Source organism: Tachyglossus aculeatus, chromosome 19 (genome assembly GCF_015852505.1).
Source record: "Tachyglossus aculeatus isolate mTacAcu1 chromosome 19, mTacAcu1.pri, whole genome shotgun sequence".
NCBI lineage: Eukaryota > Metazoa > Chordata > Mammalia > Monotremata > Tachyglossidae > Tachyglossus > Tachyglossus aculeatus.
Window position 1 is genome coordinate 18236773 of NC_052084.1, and position 19227 is coordinate 18255999.

General features: G+C 45.0%; 1 protein-coding gene across 2 annotated transcripts in view; it reads left to right on the top strand.

Moving 5' to 3' along the window:
• Positions 1-8408: 8408 nt before the first annotated feature.
• The window catches only part of DAAM2 (dishevelled associated activator of morphogenesis 2), a 109268-nt gene continuing 98449 nt past the window's right edge, over positions 8409-19227 (top strand). For both annotated transcript variants that reach the window (XM_038761281.1, XM_038761283.1), the window contains exon 1: positions 8409-8481. The gene's annotated coding sequence lies outside the window, so the exon portion shown is untranslated. The remainder of the gene's footprint in view (positions 8482-19227) is intronic.

A 19227-nucleotide genomic window follows, 5' to 3' on the forward strand; every position in this document is an offset into this window, starting at 1 on the left:
GCTCGGGAAGGTACAAGACTGTGAGCCCATCGTGGACAGGGATTGTCTCTCTTTGTTCCTGAATTGTACTTTCCAAGCACTTAGTACAGTGCTCTGCACACAGTAAATGCTCAATAAATACGATTGAATGAATGAATTCAACAGAGTTGGCAGACATGATCTCTGCCCACGACAAACTTCCCTCTTAGCAGGAGAGTGGTCCTCCTAACCCCACCGAACAAATTCCCTAAATTCTCCCTCTCCGGACAGTGATAGAGATGAAGTGAGAGAAAATGAGCAACCAATTTTTCAAACCCACCAGCTAGATTGACATATGGAAAAGAAATTCAATTCAATCGCAATTATTAAGGACTTAACTGTGTGCAGAGCCCTGTTCTGAGCACTTAGGAGAGTACACTATAATGATTAATGTTTATAACAACAAACAATAAATGAGGGGAAAAAAATCTCCCTGGGGAGCACCAACCTGAATCTCTAGGCAAAAGTGTTAGCCGGGGAGAGTTCGGGGAACTAAAGCAGAATTTGCTAAATCACTTGGGATCACTGGCATTTATTTGGTGCTCAATGGGTGTTGAGCACTGTACTAAATGCTTGGGGGAGTTCAGTATGATAGAGTAGGTAGATGTGATTCCTGCCCTCGAGATGCTTAGAATCTTGCTGGAGACAGACATGGAAATAAATTTCAGATCGGGAAAATGGCAGATTATAAGGATCAATCTTAAGCACTTAACAGAAACAGTGTGACTTAGTGGATAGAGCATGGTCCTGGGAGTCAGAAAGGCCTGGGTTCTAATCCAAGCTCCATCCTGTGTCTGCTGTGTGACCTTGGACAAGTCACTTAACTTCTCGGGGCCTCATTTACCTCATCTGTAAAATGGGGATTGAGTGTGAGCCCCATGTGGACTAGGGACTAGGTCCAACCTGATTAACTTGTATCTGTCCCCAGCACTTAGTATAGTGCCTGGTACATAGTAAGCCCTTACCAAGTACTATTGTTATTATTATTATTATTATTATTATTATTATTATTATTATTGTGTGTTTAACAAATATCATTAAAAAGGAAATCTTAGCATCAGCAGTGCCATCTTTGAAATTAGAGGATGGGCCAATACAAGAATTCCCAGAACTTTTCTAATCTGTGAATGAATCTCCCAGCAGCTCGAATCAGAAAAAAAAAAAGAATCCAGGAAGTGATAGTGGAATGCCTAGCAGCAGTAGCGACGGTGAGATAACCAGGAAAACAAAATTAAATCTTTTCCACAATTCTACTCCACCACCTCAACCGAACTTCTTAGTCCTACTGGTGCAGATTTGGAAATTGGTGAACGCTACTTAAAAATCCTTCCCAAAGTCCATCCCAAACCACACCGCGGAGGCAGGGGAGGTAGCCGCCAGAATTAAGGAAACGCCTTCTGGGGTTGGACCATCAGTGGTCAAGTCCTCTGACCAAAAAGCCACCTAGCTCATCCTGTGTGTGGGGGGATAGATTTGGTAGGAATCCTGAGAAAAGCTGAATCCAGTCAGCGCGAAGACAGTAGCAGCTGCCGGGGTATTTCCCCTGGCATTCATCCCCTGGGACGCTATCGCACAACTGTGGCACTATGCCATGGCCACTTTGACTTATAAATGTAAATCAATCCATTGATCCATCGATCGATCATATTGACTGATCACTTACTGTATGCAGAGTACTATACTGAATGCTTGGGAGAGTATAATATAACAATGAAGCAGGTGCTTAGCACAGTGGTCCGCACACAGTAAGTGCTCATTAAATACTACCAATTGATTATTCAAGCACAAACCACCTCCGTTATAACCATGAGAAGCAACGTGGCTTCTCAAGAATTATGAGTAAGAATTATGGAAAAGATAGAGCCTGGGAGTCAGAAGGACATGAGTCCTAATCCTGGCTCTGCCACATACCTGCTGTGAGACCTTGGGCAAGTCATTTCACTTCTCTGCGCCTCAGTTCCTTCATCTGAAAATGGGGATTTAAGAGTGTGAGCCTCATGTGGGACAGGGACTGTGTCCAACCTGATTAACCTGTAGCTACCCCAGCCCTTAGAACAGTGCATGGCACATAGTAAGCACTTCAAAAGTATCATAATAATTTTTATTATTATTGTCAACCTTCCTGTAGGTTCTCAATATCCGAAAGTCTCTGTACTGGATTGAAGTTCAGCCATAATTTACATTGAGAGCCTCCATCCTTATTTGAAACTTCAACTGCCTAAAATAATAACAATAATAATAATAGTAACAGTCATGGCATTTGTTAAGCACTTACTATGTGCCAAAGATTGTACTAAACACCGGGGCAGCTATAAGATAATCAGGTCAGACAGTCCCTGACCCACATGGGGCTCATGGTCAAAGCAGAGGAAGAGTAGGTATTTAACCCCATTTTACAGATGAGGAAACTGAGGACCAGAGAAGTTAAGTGACTTGCCCACGGTCTCATGGTAGGCAAGTGGTGGAGCTGGGTTATTTTTGGAATATATTTAGTATCAGCTTGTTATGGATGGGGAATCTTTTAGACTGTGAGCCCACTGTTGGGTAGGGACTGTCTCTATATGTTGCCAACTTGTACTTCCCAAGCGCTTAGTACAGTGCTCTGCACACAGTAAGCACTCAATAAATACGATGGATGATGATGGGGAATGGGTCTGCCAGCTCTATTGTACTCTACCGAGCACTGAGTGCATTGCTCTGCACATAGTAAGCACTCAATCAATACCAATGATGAGAGACTACCTCGTCTGGCAAAAAACTCTATTGTTGTCTAAACCTGCTTTGTTTACATTAATCCTTATGGGAAAATTGAATGCCCTTAACATCTTTACAGTCACATTTTTCAAGAATATAATTCTAATTTTAAGTGAAGAGCAACTATATTTGCTATTTGTGGTATACAATCATTATTAGGTAATATATATGTATAAACTATGATGCTTACAAGCATAATGAGGAATATGTAATATACATTCAGGAATATGCAGACATTATTATGTAGCACATAATATATACCTCCAGTATTATAGGGTCATTACTATGAAGTATATGCAATATGCAATACGCAGTACACAGGCAGCTCTCCCAGTAGAGAGTCAGTCAGTTGGTGAATTGTATTTATTGAGCACTTACTGGGGCAGAGAGTACAATACAACAATAAACAGGCACATTTCCTGCTCACAACAGGCTCACAGTCTAGAGGGAGAGACAGACTTCAATGTAAGTGAATAAATGACAGGTATGGACATCAGTGCTTTGGGGCTGTGAGGGGGGATGAATAAAAGGAGCAAGTTGGAGTAACTCAAAAGGGAGTGGGAGAAGAGGACAGGCAAGCTTACTTAGAGAAGGCTTCTTGGAGGAGATGTGCCTTCAGTAAGGCTTTGAAGGGGAGGAGAGAAATAATCTGTCGGGGATGAAGTGGGAGGGCGTTCTAGGACAGAGGGAGAATGTGGGCAAGATGTCAGAGGAGACATAGATGAGATCGAGGTGAGAAGGTTAGCTTTGGAGGAGAGAAGTGTGTGGGCTTGGTTGTAGTAGAATAGTGAGGTGATGTAGGAGTCATCATGGAATTGCCCAACTATCTCATTGTGGTGACTTTCATTAAGGAAGAAAATAGAGTTAGGATCAGCAAGTAATTAGGAGGAAACCTGTAAAAATCACTTTCCTAGTTTTATATTGAAAGCTTTCACTCCTTTGAAAGCAAAGAATGTGGCCAACTGTCCAGCAGTTGCTTGCTGTCATAAAAATCAGCAGCTATTCTGGTTCTGTGGCTCTCGAATGGAATCTCACGTCCACTTGTCCAGAAGAACAAATATTTAATTACTTTTCAAGTGGGAAAACTATTTTGTTTCTTTTTGCACTCTGCAACAGCTCTATCGTGGAGACATATTTTTTTTTGCTTCCAGTGTTCCAAAAAGGTGTTTGTCCTTTAAGCTGAGGTGGGAAATCTCTGGCGCAAGTATTATTTTTCAAACACCGTAAGCCTCGGAAAATAGGGTTTTTAACGGGAGTTTGTTTGCCCCCCAAACTAAGATGTTTTTGGTAGAAATTGTTCCGGCTCTAGAAACAACAGCACAGCTGCGGCCACTTGGCGTTCTCCATTGCCCAAGATCCCAAACCTCAGGTTTCAATCCTCGGTTGACTGACAGGAGTCCGGAGCTGGGGTTGGTTGTCCAGAAATGAATTCCCTCCTGCTACCACATTTCATGCAAAAACAGTCTGCCCTTTTGGCTTTTGGCTTCCTTTGGGGGATTTTTTTTTGCCCCTGTCCTGGGCAGGAAGCTGGCTGCTTTTAATGTCCATCTCCCGCTTCAGACTATAAGCTCATTTTGGGCAAATGAAGTGTCTGCTAATTCTGTTGTATTGCAATAATAATAATAATAATAAAAACTGTGGCATTTCTTAAGAGATTACTATATGCCAGACACTGTACTAAGCGCTGAGGTGGATAATAATAATAATAATAATGATGACATTTATTAAGCACTTACTATGTGCAAAGCACTGTTCTAAGCGCTGGGGAGGTTACAAGGTGATCAGGTTGTCCCGCAGGGGGCTCACAGTCTTAATCCCCATTTTACTGATGAGGTAACGGAGGCACAGAGAAGTTAAGTGACTTGCCCAAAGTCACACAGCTGACAATTGGTGGAGCTGGAATTTGAACCCATGACCTCTGACTCCAAAGCACAGGCTCGTTCCACTGAGCCATACTGCTTCTAGATATAAGCAATATATAAGCAAATCAGTTGGACATAGTCCCTGTCCCATATGGGGCTCATGATCTTAATACCCATTTTACAGATGAGGGAACTGAGTCCCAGATTAATGAAGTGATTTGCCCAAAGTCACACAGCAGACAGCTGGTGGAGCCGGGACCAGAACTCATGGCCTTCTGACTCATACCACCGCATCATGAATGTACTCTCTCAACCAGTTAGGACAGTGCTCTGCCCATAGTAAGTGCTCAATTATTACCATCGATTGATCAATTGATTGATTATGAGATTAGACCTATCAGTGTCCAATCACTTATGTACATATTGGTAATTTATGTATGTTTGTATGTATTTATCTTAATGTCTGTCTCCCCCTCTAGACTGTAAGTTCGTTGTGGGCAGGGAGTCTCCCAAACACTTAGTACAGTGCTTTGCATAGAGTAAGCGCCCAATAAATACGATTGCATTAAAGAAGTGTTTTTAATGGTATTTGTTAAGCACTTACTATGTGTCAAACGCTGTTTTATGATTGAAGCCCCCTTGTCTTTAGGTAGAGAAGACAAAACAACAGACCCCGTTGCCCACACAGCCCGCAGAAATGGCTGATGACGTTCAGAAAAAGCACCATATGATTCCCGGAAATCTGCTCTTTCCCAATCACAGCCCATTTTTTAGGTTCCAAGGGGGAATTACACTAGCCAGGGGAGAGGAGGTGGGGCTGGTTAAAGCCTATTGCTGATCCAATCTTACCACATGACCAAGGCAACCAATAATATTCTGATTGTTGAATGTGAAAGCCATCCAAACTGACCTTTGATGGGCAAACTCTCTCAGTTTCTGAGAGAAAATGAATTCTAAAATCCCTCCTCTTCAGTAAAAACAACTGTGGTATTTGGTCAACACTTACTGTATGCCAGGCACTGTATACAAGTATGCTGTACGCTGGGGTGTATACAAGCAAATCGGGTTGGACGCAGTCGTTGTCCCACGTGGGACTCACAGTCTCAATCCCCATTTTATAGATGAGGTAACTGAGGCCCAGAGACACAAGGGTCACTCAGCAGGCAAGTGGCAGAGCGGGGATTAAAACCCTTGTCCTTCTTACTCCCAGGCCTGTGCTCTAAGCACTGACCCACACTTGATCCTCTGGCCTCAAAGAACTCATCATCATCATCAATCGTATTTATTGAGAGCTTACTATGTGCAGAGCACTGAACTAAGCGCTTGGGAAGTACAAATTGGCAACATATAGAGACAGTCCCTACCCAACAGTGGGCTCACAGTCTAAAAGGGGGAAACTAGTGGGGGAGACAGGCTTACCTCAAATGTTCACTGAAAGTGGAAACAGGAGGAAATAAACCGGTAACAGCAGGAGCGTAGAAAAAAATGAACGAGTGAATACAGGAATGAATAATGCGATAAAGAGCACATGCCAATTGTACATATATGACTATACTATATATATATGTATAGATATAAATAAAATCAATTAATCAATGGTATTTATTGAGCACTTACTATGTACTGAGCACTGTAAATAAGAAACTTCTAGGTTGTGAACCCCATGAGGAACAGGGACAAAGTTTAATTCCTACCTGTGTATTTTCTCCCAGCCTTTAGCGCAGGGCTGTGCTCACAGTAGGTGTTTAGTAAGTACCGTTACTACTACTACTACTGTACTAAGTGCTTGGGCTAGTACAGAAGGGTTAGTAGAAACAATTCCAGCCCCCGAGGAGATTCCAGGTTAGCCGGGGAGGCAGAAACTAAAATAAATCCCAGGTAGGGGAGGCAAGCAAGTAGAGAACAGAATAGCCGTGGCAATGAATGGCGAGAAGAGAAATGGCTTCTCCGCTGGAGCAGCTGATGGCCTCCAGCTCCCGAAACTTGCTGCCCCCGCGATTTGTGTCCTAGCTTGCTGCTGTGATTCTGAGAGAGACCCGATTCTGTCCAAAGGGCAGAATTCTCTTCTCAACTTCTTCTGCAGCTGCTGTTGCCCTCATCACACCCCTGGGATCTCTTGTTTCCAAAGCAGGGGGGACTCCAAAAACAGGCAGTTGAGGGGATGAACTAACATAATAATAATAATTGTGGTATTGGTTAAGCGCTTACTGTATGCCAAACACTTTACTAAGTGCTGGGATAGATGCAAGACAAGATAGATACAAGGTCCCATATGGGGCTCACAGTCTAAGTAGAACAGATATTAAATCCCCAGTTTGCAGATGGTGGACTGAGGTACAGAGAAGCAAAACAACTTGCCCAAGGTCACACAGCAGATGGGGGGCAGAGCCAGAAATAGAACCCAGGTCCTCAGACTCTCAAACCCGGGCTCCTTCCACCAGGCCATGCTGCTTGCACTGTCACTGACCAGCCGGCTCTGCTCCCTAGAAAGCTTTGAAGCACTCCCCGGGGGTTTGCCTATTTCTGGCTGACCTCTCCTTTAAGCATTCACCTTGTTGGAAGCAGGGGGCTAGATCAAGTGACCTTTTGAAGTTCTTTCCAGCTCTAGGACTTGAGGAGTATCTTGCCTCCTCGCTTGGCAGAGAAACAGTTTCCAAGCAAAGCAACGCTGGGCCCCTGGAACATAGAAGAGACAGCTGTTGCCTGGTCGAAGTATCAATTAATCATATTTATTGAGCCCTAACTGTGTACAGAGCCCTGTGCTAAGTGCTTGGGAGAGTACAACATAATAAAGTTGGTAGACATATTCCCTGCCAACGGTGAACTTACAGGCTAGAGGACAGCAAGAAGGGTCAGCAAGAAGGGTCAGTTTTTTGCTTAGAACAATGTTTGGCACATAGTAAGCGCTTAACAAATATCGTTATTATTATTCATTAATTCAATCATATTTATTGAGCACTTACTATGTGCAGAGCACTTTACTAAGCGCTTGGGAGAGTACGGTATAAAAATAAAATAACATATTCCCTGCTCACAAAGAGCTTACGGTCTTGTTAAGTACTTAATAGGCATTGTGCTAAGCACTGGGACACAGGTTGGACACAGTCCTTGTCCGACGTGGGGCTCACAGTCTCAAGCCCAGAGAGGCCCAGAGAAGTCGAGCGATTTGCCCAAGGTCACACAGCCGGCGTGTGGCACGGGCTTTTACTGGAAACGGGCAGAGACTTCTGGTCACCGAGACATAATGGCTGCTCTGCCTTGGCCCCCATCTCCTACCTTTCCCTCTCACCTAGCTGGCTGCTGATGGAGAAACAGTTGACCCAATGAACCACACCATGGGCCTCGGACAAGGACCGCCTGTAAGACGAGAGGGAAAGTTCAGGAGAAACACATTTCCCGTGGCCAAGGGGGCCCTGATTTTCACCTCCTCAACCCACAAGTGTTTTCCAAAGAGAGGCAGAGGAAACGGGTCTCCCGTGCCAGCTTTTCAAACAGTTCGCCTCATTGTCCACTGCCGTCCTCCCTCCCTCCCGCCCCCTCACTCCCTTCTTTGTGTAGCTTTTCTGCCCGAAAGTGTGAAAATGACAAATCCCAAGGAACTGCGATCATAACGCCATCCCTGTGAAATTTTAGCCTGTCCTCGCCATAAATATCTCTCCGAGGCAGCGTGACGTCAAGGGCCGGGAGAGGGAGGGAGGGAAGAAGGGAGTGGGTCTGAAAGTGAAAACAGCGGCATTTCCCATCGGAGCACAGTACAGTACAGAGAGGGAGAGCAGACAAGCCGACCTCTGTGTGGATTATAGAACTGCAGCAGGAGGGAGAGGACGCAGGACACGGCGAACACAATGTAAGTGCGGCCAGCCTGCTGTCTGTTTGCTCTCTTGTTTCAGGGTTGGGGGAACCATTTCTGCCGTTCCTTTGCTTCCTCCAGAATACTTAGAGGGGCCTTCGAAACCGGGTTCCTCTAGGTTTTGTGGCGGATATGTTCTTTCCCAAGTGTGTGGAGACAGTTGCTACTGACAGCCCGGGTTCTCTTCTACGCTGTGTTTGTACGTGCATGGGAGAATGGGCTGTAAGGGGAGATGGGACACTGATGTCAAGGAAATGTCTGAGGAAAAAACTTTAAGATAACGATTTGGGGATTTGAAATCTGTTCCCTTTTTTCGCCGGACACCCACACCCTCACACGCTCATATGAACAAACCCACATTGACACACATTCTCATACCGCTACACACACACTCTCAAATCCCAGCAAGATGGGGTAACTTCCCCATGGTTCATCCCAAACCCCCACCACGCTGGCTTCCTAATTTGGCTGGATTTTAACACTTTCCATCCCCATTTCTGGTGACAGGCTATTCCTCTCACAACAAGGAGCAAAGTGCCTTCTTTCTGGTCCTCAGGTCTGGGCCGGGAGAGGGGAGAGGTTGTATATTTGTGTGTTAGGTTGTGGGGGGAGTGTCTGTGTATCTGTGAGTGATTGTAGGAGAAATGTGTCTGTGTGTCTGTGTGTGATTGTAGGAGGAACGTGTATGTGTCTATGTGGTTGTAGGAGGTATATATGTGTGTATGTGTAGGATTGTAGGGTAAATGTGCATGTATCAGTGTGTGATCGTAGGGGGAATGTATGTGAAGGATTAGAGGGGAAACATTTGTGTGTGTGTGTGTTTGTGTCTGAGTGTGATTGTAGGGGAAATTTGTGTGTGTGTGAGTGATTTGTAGGGGAAACCCGAGGTAACCCTTCTCCACTACAAGACTGAGGCTGCTAGCCGTGTCTTAGCAGCTGGGGAAAAGGGCCGAGTAGGGAGGACACCCCACTCTCCCTTCAATTAGGTGTACTCTGCGGGCGTAGGACCCCGGAATCTGACTCCCCAGTTCCTCCCCGCCTCCTGCCACACTGGATACCGACTGTTCAGTACCACACATTTCCCCAAATAAAATGTGAGTCTTCAGCAGAAAGAGAGGCATCTGGACTGGAGTGGGGTGGGGGGCGCGGAGAGAGATTTTTATCAAAATTGAACACAGATTGCTGAGGTCTGGCCGAGTTAACCCTTCCCAGCCGGCTTGCCGGGAGACCACTGGGCCTGTGCCTGGGTGAGGCCAAGGGAACTGGGAGGGAGGGGGGTGCCCAGGGACTCCCTCCCCGCTTTGGGTTTTCTCAGAGTTGGAATCAGAACGGCGGGAACTTGGAGATGGAAAGCAGCACGGCGTAGTGGATAGTACCCAGACCCAGCAGTCAGAAGGTCATGGGTTCTAATCCTGACTCTGCCACTTGTCTGCCATGTGGCCTTAGGCAAGCTTCACTTCTCTGGGTCTCACCGACCTCTTCTGTGAAAGGAGGATTGAGACTGTGAGCTCCACATGGGATAGGGACTATGTCCACCCCAGTGCTTAGTATGGTGCCTGGCACATAATAAGTTCTTAACAAATACCACAATTATTATTATTATGCTTCCCCACAGTGGGGTGGCTTCGATACTGTTCCTGGAGGGTCATGCCCCCCACCCCCGCCATGTGAGTCTGGGGTCTTTGGAAGGAGGTGGGAGTGTTTGGGCCAGAGGGGGTCGGAGAGACAGGCAAGTTCTACCCCAGGCCGATGTCATCAGTTGATCAGGTAGTGCGGTGCTCTACACACAGTAAGCACTCAATAAATATGATGGAATTAATCTCCAGAAACCCGAGAGGAGATCAAGGCATGTGCCCGGCTCCCAATCTGAGGGCTCACGCTTGTCACGCTTGGCATCAGAGTGGACATCGCAGAGGGCTCTGGTTGGAGGAACGAATTCGGGTGGGGAGGCAGAGTTGGGAAGAATCATTCGTCTCAGCTTTGGCATCTTAGCCGGTCAGGAAGCTGGCTGGGACTCCTCTGGTCCTGGGCGCCGGGGAAGGCGGAGGAGGAGGGCCAGGGCATGGTTTGGGGAGGGGCGAGGCGGGGGTGGTTTGCTGACAGGAAGGGGAAGCCGTAAGGAGATGGCACGGCTCCCCGCAACCTGGACTGCGCCATAGAGGATGTCAAGGCTGAGGGAAATTGCAATGTGTGTGTGTGTATCAATCAGTCAGTTGTCAGTCAGTCAGTTGTATTTATTGAGCACTTACTGTGTGCAGAGCTCTGCACTAAGCTCTTAGGAGGAGCAGCATGGCCTAGTGGCAAGAGCGCAGACTTGGGAGTCAGAGGTCATGGGTTCTAATCCTGCCTCCACCACTTGTCTGCTGTGTGACTTTGGGCTTTTCACTTTTCACTTCTCTGTGCCTCAGTTACCTCATCTGTGAGACTGTGAGCCCCACGTAGGACAACCTGATTACCTTGTATCTCCCCTAGTGTTTAAAACAGAGTGGGGCACATAGGGCTTAACGAATGCCATAATAATAATTATTATTACTACAATAAAACAATAAACAGACACATTCCCTGCCCCCAATGAGTTTACAATATGTGTGTGTGTTTGTGCGCAAGCACTGAAGTCAGGGAGCTGCTTAGAAATGAATTCTACCCTTGTAATAGTAATAGCTGTAGTGTTCAGCACTTACTATGTGCCAAGCATTGTACTAAGTACTGGGGTAAATACAAGACAATCAGGTTGGACATGTTCCCGGTTCCACAAGGGACTCAGAAAGTATTAATCTTTCTAATGTTTCTAATTAATCTAATCTAATTAATTAATCTAATCAATCTTTCTAATTAATCTAATTAATTAGAGAAGCAGCGTGGTTTGGTGGAAAGAGCATGGGATTTGGAGTCAGGGGTCATGGGTTCGAATCCCGGCTCTGTCAATTGTCAACAGTGTGACTTTGGGCAAGTCACTTGACTTCTCTGTGCCTTAGTTCTTTCATCTGTAAAATGGGGATTAAGACTGTGAGCCCCCCATGGGAAACCTGATCTTCTTGTAACCTCCCCAGCGCTTAGAACAGTGCTTTGCACATAGTAAGCACTTAATAAATGCCTTCATTATTATTATTACTGTTATTAATCAATCAATCATATTTACTGAGCACTTATTGTGTGCTTGGCTACTAAGCTCTTGGGAGAATACAATATAACAGAGTTGGTAAACAAATTCCATACCCACAATGAGCTTACAGTGTAGAGGGGAAGACAGTCATTAATACTAATAAGGAAGTTATGGACATGTACATAAGTGGTGTCCGGGTGAGGAAGGGGTGAATAAAGGATGCATATCCAAGTGCAAGGGTGAGGCAGAAGGGTGTGGGAGAAAAGGAAATGAGGGCTTAGCCAAGGAAGCCCTCTTGGAGAAGAGGTTCTTTTAATAGGGCTGTGATGACGAGGGAGAGAGTAATTGTCGGATATAAAGAGGGAGGGTGGTCCAAGCCAAAGGCAAGATGCGGGCAAGGGGTAGGCGGTGAGAGAGACAAAATCGAAGTACAGTGAGTAGATTGCCATTAGGAGAGCAAAGTGGGCAAGCTGGGTTAAAATAGGAACACAGCGAGGTAAGGTAGGAGGGGGCAAGGTGATTAGGTAGTAATATTATTATTTTTATTATTATTATTGTTTGTATGTGTCAAGCACTTACTACGTGCCATGCACTGTTCTAAGCAATGGGGTAGATACACGTTAATTATATAGGACATTTTTGCTGTACTAGATAGGGCTCAGCCTAAGTAGGAAGGAGCAGCGTGGCTCAGTGGAAAGAGCCCGAGCTTTGGAGTCGGAGGTCGTGAGTTCGAATCCCAGCTCCTCCACGTGTCTGCTGTGTGACCTTGGGCAAGTCACTTAACTTCTGTGCGCCTCAGCTACCTCATCTGTAAAATGGGGATTAAGACTGTGAGCCCCACGTGGGACAACCTGATCACCTTGCATCCCCCCAGCGCTTAGAACAGTGCTTTGCACACAGTAAGCACTTAACAAATGCCATTATTATTATTATTATTATTGAATCCCCATTTTACAATGAAGAAACTGAGGCAAGGGAAAATCAAGAGACCTGCCCAAGGTCACTCTACAGGCGAGAGGTGGAGGCCGGATTAGAACCTGGGCCTTCTGACTCACAGGCTTGACCTCAACTCCCTTCCCTCAGAAAATTGTCATTTCAAGGAACGCATCCTCCAGCACCTTTCTAGCGGATAGAGCACGAGCCCGGGAATCAGAAGGAACTGGGTTCTAACCCTAGCTCTGCCCCTTGTTTGCCATATGTCTTGGGCTAGTCAACTTCTCTGTGCTTCAGTGACCTTATCTGTAAAATGGGGATTAAGACTGTGAGCTCCATGTGGGAACTGGAGAGAGCAAGGACCTGGGAGTTAGAAGGAACTGGGTTCTAATCCCACTCCGCCATTTGTCTGCTGAGTTACCTTGGGCAAATCATTTCACCTCTCTATGTCTCAGTCTATAAAATGGGGATCGAGACTGTGAGCTTCATGTGGTACATGGACCGTGTCCAACCTGATTACCTTGTATCTACCCCAGTGCTTAATTCAGCGCTCGGCCCATAATAAATGCTTAACGAATACAATTCAAAATAACAAAACAAAAAAAACCTTTGGGAGGGGAATAAGCGTGCAGGAGCCTATTGGGAGAGGGGAATATGGATCAAAGAGAAAGATCAATGAAACACATTTGCCAAACAAATCCCAAGATTTTAACTACCAGCTGACTGCTCTTTCCCTCCCAAAATGCAGCAACCTCTGTATCTAACAAGTAGGTTCTGCTCTGTTCCCGGCTCATTCAGGTAATACTAGTGGACAGGAGAATAAACCCCCTCTCTGACCATCCCGTTTAGCACCCTGAAAAACAGCCTGACCTAATGCCCAGATAACAGGCCTGGGCGTCAGAAGGAGCCTGGGTTTTAATCCTGGCTCCACTACTTGTCCTCTGGGTGACTTTGGGCAAGTCACTTCACTTGCCTGTGCCTCAGTTCCCTCATCTGTAAAGTGGGGATTAAGACTGTGAGCCCCCATGTGGGACAGGAACTGTATCCAATCTGATTAGCTTGCATCTACAGCAGTACTTACTGCAGTGCCTGGCACATTGTAAGTGCTTAATGAATGCCACAAAAAAACAAACAAACACCAAAACAAAAAACGCCCTTTGTGAATGCAATCCGGGCATTCACAAATGCTAATGAACAAATCTTTTTGTTTCAGTTGGGACAGGTGTTTATTGTGACTACCCAGCTATGCTCTTAGGGCAGGGCAGGGGTGTGGGGGTTAGAGAAGCAGTGTGGTCTACTAGCAAGGACACAGCCTTGGGAATTAGAGGACCTGGGTTCAACCCCAGCTTTGCCACTTGCTGGCTGTGTTCTCTTGGGTAAGCTTCTCTACTTCTCTGGGCCTCAGTTTCCTCATCTGTAAAATGGTGATTCAATGCCTGTTCTCCCTCCTACTTGGACTGTGAGCCCCATGTGCGACAGAGGCTGTGTCCAACTTGATTAACTGTATCTCCCCGAGCACTTAGAATAGAGCTTGTCACATATTAGGCTCTGAACAAATACCACCATTATTACCCCCAAACACACATCAATAATAATAATAATAATAATGATGGCATTTATTAAGCGCTTACTATGTGCAAAGCACTGTTCTAAGAGCTGGGGAGATTACAAGACAATTAGTTGTCCCACAGGGGGCTCACAGTCTTCATTCCCATTTTACAGATGAGGTAACTGAGGCCCAGAGAAGTTAAGTGACTTGCCCAAAGTCACACAGCTGACAATTGGCAGAGCCGGAATTTGAACCCATGACCTCGGACTTCAAAGTCTGTGCTCTTTCCACTGAGCCACGCTGCTTCTCTTCATCAATAAATCACTTGTATTTTCTGAGAGTTTCCTATATGCCGAGCACTGTAGTAAGTGCTTGGGAGAGCTTGGGAGAGATTAGAACCCAGACCCTATTGAATCCCAGGCCCGTGCTCTTTCAGCTAGGCCACACAGGTTTTCAACTTCTGAGCTTTGAACAGTAGTGAGGATCAGGGGCCTTGTCATGCTTGTCTCCTGTGGTGGCTGTCTCACTCACCTGCCATCGGGAGTCGGCCCTGAGAGTGGGGGGCAAGTCGTTTGTCGGGGTCTGTGGCCAGTCAGGGGACCAGTGGGAAGACACAAATCTGGTTGAATGGTGGGGGGGAATGGAAAGGTCGCCAAGTGGGGAGCCTGGGAGACCCCAGAGTTGAGGGAACGGCAGCAGCTGGCTGGCCTTCCAGACTGGACGGCCTCTGGCTAATCCTTCCAGTTGACGTTTTGGCTTTGAAGTTCCCATTTGTTTTCGTTCAAGCCTTCTCTCTCCTTGTGTCCCAACATGACTTTCGCCAAGCTACTACCCCTCCCCACCCCTCAGCTCCCTTTCTCTGGAGCCGGCTTGACTCTGGGATCAGAAGATTCTCGAAGCCTGGATGGGAGGCTTCTCCGTGGTCCCTCAGTGGCCTTTCAAATCCATCATGACAGAAAAGTGCAAAGGATTGTGAGGAAAGGTGAAGCCGCTGGTGTGTCCTCTCTCTTGTCGCAAAGAGATTCCAATCCTATTATCTCTGTTCCGATGTTAAAGGCCTGATTCTCTGCAGCCAGCTGAGAGAATTTTAATCTTTTAATGGCATCTGTTAAGCATTTACTTGTGTCAGGCACTGTGCTAGACACTGGGGTAGATACATGCTAGTCAGGCATGGAGAAATGAAGTGCTTTCTCAAAGTCACACAGCAGGCAAGCGGCCAAGCCAGAAATAGAACCCTGGTCCTTCTGATTCCTTGGCCTATGTTCTATCCACTAGGCCATCTTGCTTCTCATCTATGAACATTTCCCTAGGCTTCAGTACAATGCTTTGCACATAGTAGGAAATTCATAAAAATGACCACTGCTACTAATATATACATATACATGTATATTACATACATGTATATTGTATACATGTATACATACATACATGTATACATATATAATATGTATACAGATATACGTATCTGTATATATGTATATATGTTTGTACACATTTATTACTCTATTTATTTTACTTGTACATATCTATTCTATTTATTTTATATTGTTAGTATGTTTGGTTTTGTTCTCTGTCTCCCCCTTTTAGACTGTGAGCCCACTGCTGGGTAGGGACTGTCTCTATATGTTACCAACTTGTACTTCCCAAGTGCTTAGCACAGTGCTCTGCACACAGTAAGCACTCAATAAATACGATTGATGATGATGATGATGATCAAGCCAAGTCTATCTGGTTTTGTTAGCATTTGGATCTGTGACCTTTGGATAGTTGGTAATCACCTCCCCTTCAAACCCATAGCACTTATGTACATATCTTTAAATTATACATCATTAATTATTTATTTATATTAATGTCTATCTCCCCCTCTAGGCTATAAACTCATGTAATCAGGGAATGGGTCTGCCAACTCTGTTACATGGTACTCTCCCAAGTGCTTAGTTCAATGCTCTGCACATAGTAAGTGCTCAGTAAAAACCATTGGTTTGTTAATTATTCAGGTAAAATCAGCTAATATAGGGCTGCTTCTGGTTGTGTCCTGTAATGTTCTTTCTGGCAGATGGAAAGTAGAGACGATTTTGGAGTGATTTTATTTTTGGTGGGGGGAACCAGAGCTGAGAACAAGGTTCTGGGAAGGTTCTATCAATCTAGTCTACCAATCTAATCCATCAATCAATAGCCAAGCGGGTAGAACACGGGCCTGGGAGCCATAAGGACCTGGGTTCTAATTCCGTCTCCGCCACTTTTCCAATGTGTGACCTTGGACAAGTCACTTTACTTCTCTGTGCCTCCGTTACCTCATCTGTAAAACGGGACTGTGAGCCCCAAGTGGGACAGAGACTGTGTCCAACCTGATAAGCATGCATCTACCCCAGCTCTTAGAACAGTTCCTGACACACAGTCAGCGCTTAACAAATACCATCATTATTCTGTGTATTCAGTTTCGATATTCATCTGTGCCAGGGAGGGTGTAAAGCTTTAGACCGAAAATGGAGCCACTTTGTCAAGCGTCACTGTGTTTCAGGCTGTTGATCTAATCATAATCTCTCTATCTGAGAGCCAAGAGACACAGCCTGAGCCAGTCTCTACCATAAAGAGAGTGTTTGGAATCTCTGCCTTTGGTCGATTCAGTCTCTGGGCTTTACAGATCTATTCACAGCACTTATATACATACCTATCGCTTATTTCTTTCTATCAATGTCTGCATCTCCCTCTATACTATAAGCTCCTTGCGGGCAGGGAATGTGTCAACCAACCCTGTTGTGTTGTACTCTCCCAAATGCTTAGTGCAGTGCTCTGCACAGCACTCAATAAATCCCATTGGCTGATTAACCAATTACCACTTTTGCTTCCCTGGAAGGGAAGAGTGATTTGGGGGAATAGTTAGGTCAGTGATTCCCCATCACCTCTGTCCTCCTGCATGCCGTAAACTCATTGTGGTCAAGGAACATGTCTGCTCACTGTTGTATTGTACTCTCCCAAGCACTTAGTACAGTGCTCTGCACACAGTATGTGCTCAATAAATATGATCCAATGAATGAGGTTATTTAGATTGGAGGTTGCTCCTATGTTAATCCCACTGGAGTCTGCTTGGCAGGGAAGAGAGCGTTCATACACCAAGAAGGAGTTCGATTAGACCTCAGGAAGAAAGGAAAGTGGTCCTGCCGTCCACTGGAGCACTAGCATCTATCGACCCTGGCGTTTAGAACAGTACTTGGCATATATTAAACACTCAGTACAGTAGTATTAATATCATAATATAATGTAATACAACAGAATATAACATATACAATATATAATATAAAATATATTATATAGTAACAATATAATAATATATCATATAATAATGTAACATGATAACATCATATAATATATATAATAGTATAATAATATTAATATGATAATAATATTTGTTAAGTGCTGGGATAGATACAAGGTTATCAGGTTGTCCAACGTGGGGCTCACAGTCTTAATCCCCATTTTCTAGATGAGGTAACTGAGGCACAGAGAAGTTAAGTGACTTGCCCTAGATCACACAGCTGATAAGTGGCGGAGCCAGGATCAGAACCCACGACTTCTGACTCCCAGAAGTCAGAAGAGCCCGGGCTCTTTCCACTAAGCCACGCTCGTCTCCCTATGCTCGTCTACAGTACTTGGCACATAGTAAGCACACAACAAATTCCACAATTATTATTACTATTATTATTATCATTCTAATCCATCCTCTTACTTATAGGCAAAGGCAGGTCTCCCACCCAACACAAGATCTTCCCAGCAATGAGACCCTCCAAAACTGAGCAGAATTGCTCATCTTTCTCTGTTCTTTGAACTGATGTCTCAGTTTCAGTTTTCAGCAAATCGTAGAGCACCAGAGCTTAGAAGGATCCTCCTGTGGAAGAATCTGGGTCTGTTCCAGTTCTAGGCATCCCAGCAGATCAACAGCTAAGAGAAGTAGCACTGCCCAGTGGATAGAGCATGGGCCTGGGTGTCAGAAGGATCTGGGTTCTAATCCTGGCTTTGCCACTTGTCTGCTGTGTGATCTTGGGAAAGTCACTTCATTCATTTCATTCAATCATATTTATTGAGCACTTACTGTGTGCAGAGCACTGTACTAAGCACTTGGGAAGTACAAGTTGGCAACATATAGAGACCGTCCCTACCCAACAACGGGCTCACTGTCTAGAGGGGGGATTTCACTTCACTATGCCTCCGTTCTCTCATCTGTAAAATGGGGATTAAGACTGTGAGCCCCATATGGAACAGGGACTTTGTCCAACCTGTTGTGCTTGTATCTACCCCAGTGCTTAGTACAGTGCCTGTCAGGTAGTAAGTGCTTAACAAATACCACTTAAAAAAACAAACAAAAAAACCTAAGCTATCCATGAGAGAGGGGTGCCTATTCTTTCTTAGATCTCCAGGCACGGGGAATTACACAACCCCTCTCATACCAGAGTGGTTGAGTTTTCACCAGCCCAGAGGCAAGGGGCTGACCTTCATGACTCCTCAGCAGCCTTTCAAATGTGAGAGTCTAGAATTCGGTGGAAACTGGTGCTGAGAACAAGGTTTTCCATTGAAATCATAAAATAGTCAGTGTCCTCCTCATGCCAGCTTTGTGAACTTGGGCAAGTTACTTCCCTGGGTCTCAATTCCCTCATCTGAAAAATGGGAAATAAAATACCTCTTTGCCCCCTCTCTTAGACCCTGTGAGTCCTGTGAGGGGCAAGAATTGTGTCCGATATGATTATTTTTTATCTACCTTAGTGCTTAACACAATGCTTGGCCCATAGTAAGTTCTTATTTATAATAACAATAATAATAATGGATAATCACAATAATTATTTCTATTGTAACAATACTTAATATTATTACTATTGATATCATTATTAACTCTTCAAATACTTGAAGGTAGATAGGTTCCCTTGAGTCTTCTTGTCTCATTCCTTTTGCCATTCCCCTTGGTGTTGGTTGATAGTAATGATAATCGTTAATAATTGTGACATTTGTTAAGAACTTGCTGTGTGATGAGCACTTTTTCGAAGTGCTAGGGTAGATACAATTTGAACAGGTTGGACACAGTCCCTGTCCCACATGGGGCTCACAGTCTGAGTAGAAGGGAGAACAGGGATTGATTCCTCGCTTTACAGTTGAGGAATCTGAGGCA